Genomic DNA, 10039 nt, shown 5'->3' with positions numbered 1-10039 from the left:
AAAATCACTTATATTTTACTAGAAAAAATAGTACAGTGTAGTGAAAACAGCCTATTCTTGGGGGGCAGCTTACCCTGGGTTTTAAAACCCACTCCACTATTTCTTGGCAGTGAGACAGCCTGAGAGACTTGAAGCATTATCCCCAAAGGTAGTATTTTCAGAAAATATAAAAAAAGTACTCAGAACATTCATACGTACTTATATATGCCAGTCTGTTGAGATAAGTAATGATACTTCACAGGTAAAAACCATTCAATGGCAAAATCATGAGGTTTGGGGTCAGACAGACTTGCATTGACAATGAGTGGTCGTGCTCAGTTTCTGATCTTCTCTCTGAATATGGGTTCCTCACATAGAAATGAGGTTAATATGATCAACCTTGTGGAATATTTATAAGGATTAGATAAGATGAAAGTGACTGGCCCAGTGACTGGCACATTCTAGGTGCCAAATCAGTGCTAACTTGTACTCCCTCCTGTTCCAACTTTAAGGTTTCCCATAGATGTCTGGGGGCTCTGCTGTACCCCCTGACCCCTCACCAAAAGGAACAAAATATTGAGCAGAGAAAGAGTGTAGGTCTGGATCCTTCTCGCAATTCCTTTTTTTTTTTTTTTTTGTAAATACATTAAAAAAGTAAATACAGGCTTTCAGTCTTCAGTATGGTAGAAATCAAGGGCAAGTCTCAGGCAATGAAAGATCCCAGGAGAATCTTACATCTCTTGAGGCTGCCTTCTATACAGGCCCCTGCAGGATAGTTCTGCAGGTCGCCTTGGACTGAGGCAGTTCCCCCCTACTGCCTGCATGTTGCTCTCAGAATAATCACAGAATGTGCTGCGGATATATCTTGAGATAGGAAGGAGCTGCCTGAAACAGACTGGGCCTGTCCCTCCTAGGGAATGTCATATTTTGGGAACTGTCCCAAGAAGTTCTTCCCTCTTTCTGTCCTAGGCAGTTCTCCCCTTGGAAGAACATGTTCTTCAAAGCTTTCCCCAGTGACTCATGTTGCCCCTGAGACATAATCTAGGGTAGGCTTTGGGGGTTCTTCAGCTATGGTGCAAGTGGGGCAAGCCCAGTCAAGACTCCAACTCCCCCAGGAAGCTTTCTTGAGCCTTGAGGAACTGGCTTACAATGGATCTGAGACTTCTTTTTTTCACTTTCTATAAGTAAAAAACCTGATTCATATAACTTGTTGCATATGAGTGTGTTCTGTCTCATGGGAATTAGGCAGTCAGGAAAATGGTAGCCCAAGATGCAGTGGACGGAAATGCTTGGATCCTTATTCCTGGTGGTTGACACAGTGATGATCTTTGGTATAGTCCATTCATTTGAGGTCTTCCCTTACAATTGGTAATTAACTCCACATACATTGAGGGTTCTTGGACCCTCAAGGAGCTGAAGGGGAGCTGAACAGGTGGACTGAGTGTTCAGCAGAGAGACCTGAGAGCAGGCAGCCTTCTTACTGGTACCTTGATAAGAATTTGACAACCTTCCAGCTGCCTCTGTCCAGGTCCAAGAATACAAATCACCAAGCCTTTCACCGTTCAGGTATTAACACACACACACACACACCCCCCGCGCCAGTTTCAATGGATACTTTTATTGTTTATTTAACAGATCATGGACTTTGTCTCCCTACCTCCAACTGGAATTCATCTTGTTTCCATGTTGAGTAGTGAAACAGTGACAAAGCTAATCAGAATAAGTTACTTCCAAAAGAGAACTAGGCTAACTAACACAACTCACTTTCTTTTAACAGGCCAAATATAAATACTTGCACTCTAGAATGCACAATGGGTTAGTCACTGAGAAATTCAAATAGGAGCTTGAAGAATATAGGCAAATCCAGGGTGCAGTAAAGATGAGTTGAGATGCTGTGCAACTGTTTATAAGTTCCCATCACTGCATCTCTTGAACAATAGCTAAATCTTGATGTGAATGAGCTTTCAGCTAATGCCAAGGAGAGATGCAGAAATGCTAAGTTGACTTAGCAGCTGTGCACAGGAACCAAAAGGCAGGAAAGTACTAAATATTGCTGAGGGCATCCACCCCAGGAAGGACTTCACCATCCAGGAGCTCTAAACTGGCACCACCCCCAGTGCTCACGTAGCTGACTTATCCTCCATGTTCCATTTGGCACAGCAAGTGGCAGTGTCTCCACCACCTATGATGGTGATGCAGCCTCTAGAAATGGCTTTCACGACCTCATCCATGAGGGCTTTGATTCCCTGGGCAACAGCTTCCCATTCAAATACCCTTACAGGTCCATTCCATACAATCTGCTTAGCCAGAGAGACACTTCAGCATACTTCTTGCTGCTATCAGGATCACAGCCCAAGCCCATCCAGCCATCAGGTATGCCAGAATCCACAGTGCCTTGGCCAGTCATGGCGTTCTCATCAAACTTGTCAGCAGTGACAAAGTCAATGTCAAGGTGATTTTTACACCATTTTTCTCAGCTTTGGATATTAGGTCTTTGACAATCTTGGCTCCTTCTTCATCAAACAGAGAAGTGCCAATCTCCATGTTGTTGAGCATTTAAGGAAGGTAAAAGCCATTCCAGCACTAATAATCATTTCATTGACTTGGTCCAACATATTATTGATCAGCTGGATCTTGTCTGCAACTTTAGCTCCGCCCAAGATGGCCAGGAAGGGTCGCTCTGGGCTCTCCAAGGCCTTGGCAAAGTAGTTCATTTCCTTCTTCATCAAAAAACCATCAGCCTTCTCTGGCCGATTATCTCCCACCATGGAGCTGTGGGCTCGGTGAGCAGTGCCAAAAGCACCGTTGACATAGACATCCCCACCATGGAAAGTGAAGCTCGAAAAGCTTATATTTTGGCTGGCTCAGCTTTAACTTTGTTCCAGAAGCATCTTTTCCCTTCCCTTCTTCCTCCACGTGAAAGCGGAGGTTCTCTGACAGACCCAGCAGCAAGGTTGGCACAGGCTTTCTCCACCTTTGGACCTACCCAGCCCTTCAGTCCCCCGGGAAGGAGGCCACTGACTGTGGGGTGCCCGCTCTGCTAGGCGGACTTGGAACCCGCAAAGGCGGCGCGCCGAGCCCAGAGTTCAGAGCTGGATCTTCTTGGACCAGCTCCGCCGGCCCGTGTGGCGGACGTGTAGGAGGCTTGGAAGGGGGCCGAGGAGTAAGACTCCGGTATAGAGTCTCTGGGCTCTCTGCGCTGCCTACCTAAGCCTACCCCAACCCCAGCCTCCGGGCCCTTGGATGGCGGCAGCCCCCAGCCTTGGACCCATCCTCGGGGACCTCCAAGGAGCCACAGGAGAAGGAAGAGGAGGATGGGGAGCAGGCTGATTCCACTTATGGCTCCTCTTCACTGTCTGAGCCCCTGTCCTTGCTGGGGGCTCTCGAGGCTATGGACCCAGCCCCATGCCTGTCGCTGCCTCCCACAGGGACACTGAGCCCTCACTTACATCTCTGAGGACCGAGACACCCGGTCCACCTGGCAGGGATGCATGAGGCCCCAGCAGTGGTGCTCTACTGTCTGGCTTTGCTGCCCCAGGAGGTCCTGGATATTCAGAATAACCTTTATCAGACAGCACTCCACCTGGCTGTACATCTGGACCAGCTGGGTGCAGTTTGGGCACTGGTGATGGAGAGGGCCAGTCGGGTGCTATGTCGGCATGGTGCCAAGCCCTGCACGAGGCCTGCCAGCGCCAGCACCTGGCCTGTGCCCACTGCGTGCTAGAGGGGCAACCAGAGCCAGGCAGAGGACCATCTCACTCCCTGGACCTCCAACTGCAAAACTGGCAAGATCTGACCTATCTCCACATCGCCACCCTGAAGAGGAACCAGCTACTCATGGGACTACTGCTTCAGAATGGAGCTGATACTGATGCACTGGAGGGCACCAGTGGGAACACCGCATTGTCCCAGGCGGTGGAAACCCAGGCGCGAGGCCTGGTGCAGTTCCTGCTCCAGTCTGGAGCCCAGGTAGAAGCCTGCATTCTGAACGGGTGCACTCTCCTGCACCTGGGGGCTGGCCGGGGCCTCAGTGGCGTCTCATACATTGTGTGCAAGGCAGGTGCTGACTCCTTGCTACGAAATGTGGAAGATGAGATACCCCAGCACCTGACTGAGGAACCCCTTGTTCTCTTGCCTTTTGATGACTTGAAGATCTCGTGGAAGCCGCTGGTGTGTGCCAGTGGAAGCTGCTGAAGTGTGCCGACTGAAACCGCGGCAGGGGCTGGGGCCCTGGTAGCTCCTCCTCTTACCATCTGGAAGCCGGAGTCATAGCTGCTGCAGTTTGGACACCACTCTGGTGTCCTAGGGACCGCCAAAGCCAGAGCCTGGGACCAGTACAGCCAGGAGGGATTGCAAGTGAGAGAGCCAGTCTGGAAGAAAGAGCTTCCCAGGTGGATGGAGATTCTTGGAAGACAAAAGCCAAAGCCCCACGTATCTTGGGTGAAGCCTGCCTGCCTCTCTTGAAGATGGCAGGGGCTCTTCTCTCTACCCACATTGGGTCAGCCTGAAACTGCCCACCAGTGGGAAAACTAGTGGGCTCTCGGAGAAGAGACTCAAAAAGGATCAAGCAGGGCCCTAACGGGTCCCATCTTACTCTTGCTGAGGACTCTAAAACACTGTTGTTTAAAAAGACTTCACACAGAAGTCTCTTAACTAAGCCTTTGGGGGAGGAGAAAACTCAGTAACATGACACTAAAACAGAAGAGACTTTTAAAAAGAAAAAAAAATTAATTCCAAGACTGTATCTGAACTCCAACTTGTAGCAAAGAGGATGATGCCACTCGGCAGGGGGACAAAAGGCAACTAGGACACAAAGCAGAAAACTGGAACAGGCTCCTTATAAGCTGGAGCTTCTGGTGGAGCAGGGACTGCTTGAATTAACATGGTAAGAAGAGTAACATTTCAGGAGATTCACATGCAATGTCTGTGTATGCACATATGCCCTTTCCCCTGGAATTATAAACATTATAAAAAATCAGTACATTAATTGAAGGTGAGGATGATTCTTATCAAGACATGGAAGACCAAGTGGAATAAATATGGATCAAAGTATATGTAATGAAAACATAAAAGGAAAAAAAGACTGGAGAAAAGTGGAGGAAACAGTGAAGATATCGAACATCTTCCTTGGGAAACTAGATGGCATCTAATTTTCATATCCCAGTGGAGAATCTGCATTTGACCTGTCTGCAGGTTTCCAGACTCACATATCTCTTTGAGGTTTTAACTTGAATGTATCACTATTATCTCAAACTCAGTGGATTCAAAACTGAGCTTCTGGTCTGTCCTTGCCCAAATCTTCTTTCCTAGTCTTCCACATCTTGGTTAACCAGAAAATCCAATTTTTTACTTTGCTTTAAAAACCTTGGAGTTTTCCTTAACTCCTCTCTTTCTCTCACATTCCATATCTGATTTATCAGCAAATCTGTCATCTCTATTGATGACAACTCAGATCATGTCTAATATACCCATGCTGGCGTCCTGATGCAAACTAACATAGTTTCTCATTAGATCATTTCAGTAGTCTGCCCATCCAGCGCCCACCTGCTTTCACTTTTCTCCCTTCTCAGAAGCCAGAGGAATCCTGTTAAAAACTAAGGTAGAACCTTAGTTCTACCCCTGTCACTCCCCTGAGTAAACCACCTCGTGGTTCTCTAGGCCATGACCCTAAGGTCTTACATGATCCATATGCTCCACTCCTAACTCATAACCATGTGACCACTATACTATTTTATTATGATTCAACTCTTTGATCTTTTTGCTTTAAAGCCATTGGTCTCCTTATTTCTTAAACATTCTCCCTCCTCTTTCTGGAAATTCCTGCCCTCAATATTAACATACATTGCCCTTGTCCCTCCTTTGACCTATTCAAACTTGCAAACCTCCTTTGTTTCTGTACAATAGTTATCAGCATCAAACATAATATATATTTTGCATATTTATTTTGTTTATTTCCTATATCCTGTCTACACTCCTAAATGTAAAGGTACACTCTTTTTGTTAGTTTTGTTCACCGTGGCACACTCAGACACTGCAGTAGAACCTGGTACACAGTGTGGGTTGAAGTTTTCTGATTGTGGCAGAAGCGGTCAGTACTTGATGGTTCATTTCTCCATTTATCTGGGAATCAATCCTGTAGGCCAACTCAGGGCCTGTTCTACCGCCTTGCCAAAGTTTCATAAACATGACTTAAATACATTAATCCCTTTTCTGCTTGTAATTGCTGGGGTCAGTTCAGTTTTCTGAGACTGAACTGCTGTCATGATTTAGACAAAGAAATTATTTGTAAATAGCTATGCTGTCAGTACATAAAGGCAGAGGGTTGGAATTTGCTTCATTTTTTAGATCTAAGGAGAAGGGTCTTAGATCCTTAGGGTCTCTAAGGAGAATTTAATCTGTGTCTATGGCATGTTGAGGAGACACAAATGAGTGACAAAGGTCACAAATGAGTAACTGGCTAACAGCTGATAGAGAAGGAGGCTGGGACTGGCTCTTGGCTTCAGAGATTCCTACAGCAAAGGACACTGGATGAATCCATAAACTGGATACTGGGCCATGCCTGAGAGCAAATCTGCATGGGACCATCTCCTTTCCCTGAGGGGAAATGCGATCCCAAAGAATGTAAGATTTTAGAAGCAAGGAAAAGAACCCTGATTAAGGAATTTGCAAGAAGCATAATATGCAAGGAAGAGATTGAGGTATAATTAGAGATGTGATTAAAATAATATACTAGTAAGGTGAACCTGCAGATAATTCCATAGAAACAAATCTGAAAACTAGATAAAATAAGTTTTTCTAATATCATTGACATTTCCGAAATTATCCCAAGAGAAATTTAAAAAAACTTAAGCCAATAATTCCAACAGTGATTGAGAAGGCGAAAAAATCCAACATGAATAAAAGTAACTAGGATCTCCTTCCCTTCTTCACCACTGTGATGTATGTGGTCAACTCGGTTTCTTGCCATGTCTTCTCATAAGACGTTCAGGATCAAGCAATTTCTGGCCAAGAAACAAAAGCAAAAGTGTCCCATTGGGAAATGGGATGAAACTTGTAATAAAATCAGGTACAACTCCAAGTGTTTTTGTTTATATGCTCTGCACTAGTAATATGAGAACTTTTGTTAGAAAAAAAATAAAAATAACTAAGACCATGTATTTTCTTAGCTGAGTTCTATCAAAACTTAAAAAAAAAAATAGCTAATTCCCATGTTACTTAAGCTATTACAACCTATTGGAAAAATACCCTTTAATAGAAAACCTTATAAGTAAGCAAATATTCAAATGTATAATTCAATCTCACACATGTAAATATAAATGAAAAAAAAATTGTGAAACACATTTTTTATTAACCATAAATCTATCAATATAATTATTTATGGCAATCTATAAAAATAATAATCATTTAGTTGGTAATATTAACACATTCTGAATAAAATTTTTAAAATTTAAGTATTTTCAATAAAAACTCTAAATTTAATAGGAATAAAAGTAAATTATGCAATATGACCAAATGATTTATCCCAAGCCAAAACTAATTGTCATTCTAATTAAAAACTCTCAGTTCATATAATGTAAAAATGATTATAGGAATTTTTACTAACACCATTGTGTTGGCATGGTAAGTTTAAAAAAAAATTGAAGTCTTAAAATAACATTGTAGGTCTAGAAATCCCAGACTCTTATTAAAATCAATAACAAAGAATAAAAATTTGAGTGACAGATTTAATACATGAAGATCAACATTTTTGTTTATATTACCTATAAATGAATGGCAATGAAAATGGAAAAATATTCCATTTATAATATACAACATAATATTCTTATAGACTCTTTACAAAAAGGAAGACAGGATCTTTGCAAAAATATCTATGAAATCTTATTGAAAAGCATAAAATACTATCTGGTCCATAGAAAAACATACTGTGATCTTGAATGAGAATAATTACTACAGTAAAAATGTCAATTCTTCAAAATTATTCTATAAATTTAAGACATTTCTAAATAGAGCTTCATCAAGTGTTGATTTTAGAATTGGATACAATGATATTAAAGTTCACTTGGAAGAATATATGTCTGAGAACAGCCAAGAAATTTTGATGTAGGAGACTGAGAAGCTGGGAAACTTGCATTGCACATTATTTGTCAGACTATAAGGTCACGATAATCAAATCAATATGGTTTTTAACCATATGAATCCATAAATAAACAGACAATCTTGAAAATAAATGTCTGTATATGAAAATTTTATATGTGGCTACACTAGTATTTCCATTCGGTGGTAAAGAATGACTTATTTCCTAAATGGGGTTCACAATTAACTATTTATCCAGAAGGAAACAAAGTTGGACCAACTGGCACTATATCTGTGCTATCCAATATGGTAGTCACCAGCCAGAAGTGCTACTTAACTTTAAGTATAAATTAATTAAAATTAAATAAAAATGTTAAAATCCTGGTCCTCAGTGTCTTAGCCATGTTTTTAAGTGCTAAATAGCTGCATGTTACTGGTGACTAATTTATTGGACAACACAGATTATAAAACTTTTCTGTCACTGCAAAATGTTCTTCGGGCTAGCTCTCTCTTAGCTCTCTCTTTCTTTCATCCTCTCTTTCCATTATCTAGATATATTTTCCTCTCTTTCCATTATCTAGATATATTTATGTATATTATAAAATATAAATATATGTGTATGCATATATATATGAAATACACATTTTCTTAGGTAATATGTAATATACAATAGTTCTCCTTTGATTTAAAATTAAAAAATAAAACACTTAGAAGAAAATCATCAGCATTACATATATAATATAGGGATTGAGGGAAACCTCTTAACTATTGCTAGAAATCCAATTTCTCTGACATAAAGGTATATTAAAAGTGAGAAAACACTACTTTGTACACTTTAAATATACAATTGTTATTTGTTGATTATACATCAATAAGGCTGGGAAAATATATAATGTTAATATTCACAGTATGTTATAAAGGCAATAGGCTCAGTGATGAGTTAGAAAATGATTGGAGACAGCCAAGTTAGAGGGGAGTGTTTGGGGATAGGCTCTCTGAGGAGACTAAGCTGAGACTTGAAGAATAACAAGTTTTATTGTGGAGAGCTGAGCAAAGAACATTCTAAGCTCAGTGTACAGGCTTGATATCTTTTGAATGACAAAGAGAAGCCTGGGTGCCTTTGAGGGTGGTTATTCATTAAGATCAGAGAGACAGGGCCTGTAGACCACTGCAAAGAAAAGTGTGGGCTGTGGACCACTTCTGCTCAGGTAACAAGATAAGTACATAAATGTAAAAAATCTTTATAGAAACCTTCACATTGCTGAGATTCCAGGACGTGATCATTGGACCCATTTCAGAGTGAGTTCAGGTATTTCAAACTTTCATGGTGCATCTCATGATGCTAACTGCTTCCAGTCATGTGCCTATCAGTCCACAGTGGAATAAAAGAAAAAAATAAAAATTAAACAAACTTACCTCCCTACAAGTAGATGGAGAAACACTATTTTAAGTCTTGGAGAGATGTTTGCTTGCTATTCTTAGAGCAAAGAAGACACCGAATTGTCTTAAAAAGAAGTGAATCTTTATGTATATTTTCTAAAAGAACTCAGGTTATCCCAGCTTTCATTGTGCAGAATGGATTGAAAGGGTCAGATGTTAGAGCAGGACAGTGAGAGGGCTATTGGTGTGCTTTAGGTAGGTGATGATGGTAGCATTGAAGGGTGGTGGGAAAGGAATGGTAAGATGAGCCACAAAAAAATTTCTTTTCTTTTTTTTCCATAATAACTGGCATATTATGTGACATCTATGGAGATAGAAATTAATGAAAGAGGAAAAAAAATTTTAATAAGGAAATTTTTTTTAATTAAATGATAATTATGTACATTAATGCAATTCTGGGGTACAGTGTGGTGTTTTCACATACAATTTGAAATATTTTCATCAAACTGGTTAACATAGCTTTCATGTCATTTTCTTAGTTATTGTATTAAGATGTTCATATTCTACTCTTAGAAAGATTCACTTGTACCCTTGTAAGATAAACCAT

At 41.2% G+C, this 10039-nt stretch overlaps 2 pseudogenes; one reads left to right on the top strand and one right to left on the bottom strand.

Annotated features, from left to right (window-relative positions):
* Nucleotides 1-1983: 1983 nt before the first annotated feature.
* Nucleotides 1984-2962, bottom strand: LOC100940349 (annotated as a pseudogene).
* Nucleotide 2963: 1 nt separating this feature from the next.
* On the top strand, nucleotides 2964-4173 carry LOC105887971 (annotated as a pseudogene).
* Nucleotides 4174-10039: the final 5866 nt, after the last annotated feature.

The sequence above is a fragment of the Otolemur garnettii genome, unplaced genomic scaffold, assembly GCF_000181295.1.
Source record: "Otolemur garnettii isolate 467f Iridium unplaced genomic scaffold, OtoGar3 scaffold00005, whole genome shotgun sequence".
NCBI classification, from domain to species: domain Eukaryota; kingdom Metazoa; phylum Chordata; class Mammalia; order Primates; family Galagidae; genus Otolemur; species Otolemur garnettii.
The sequence above is the reverse complement of the archived record's forward strand: the minus strand, read 5'-3'. Positions and strand labels throughout refer to the sequence as shown.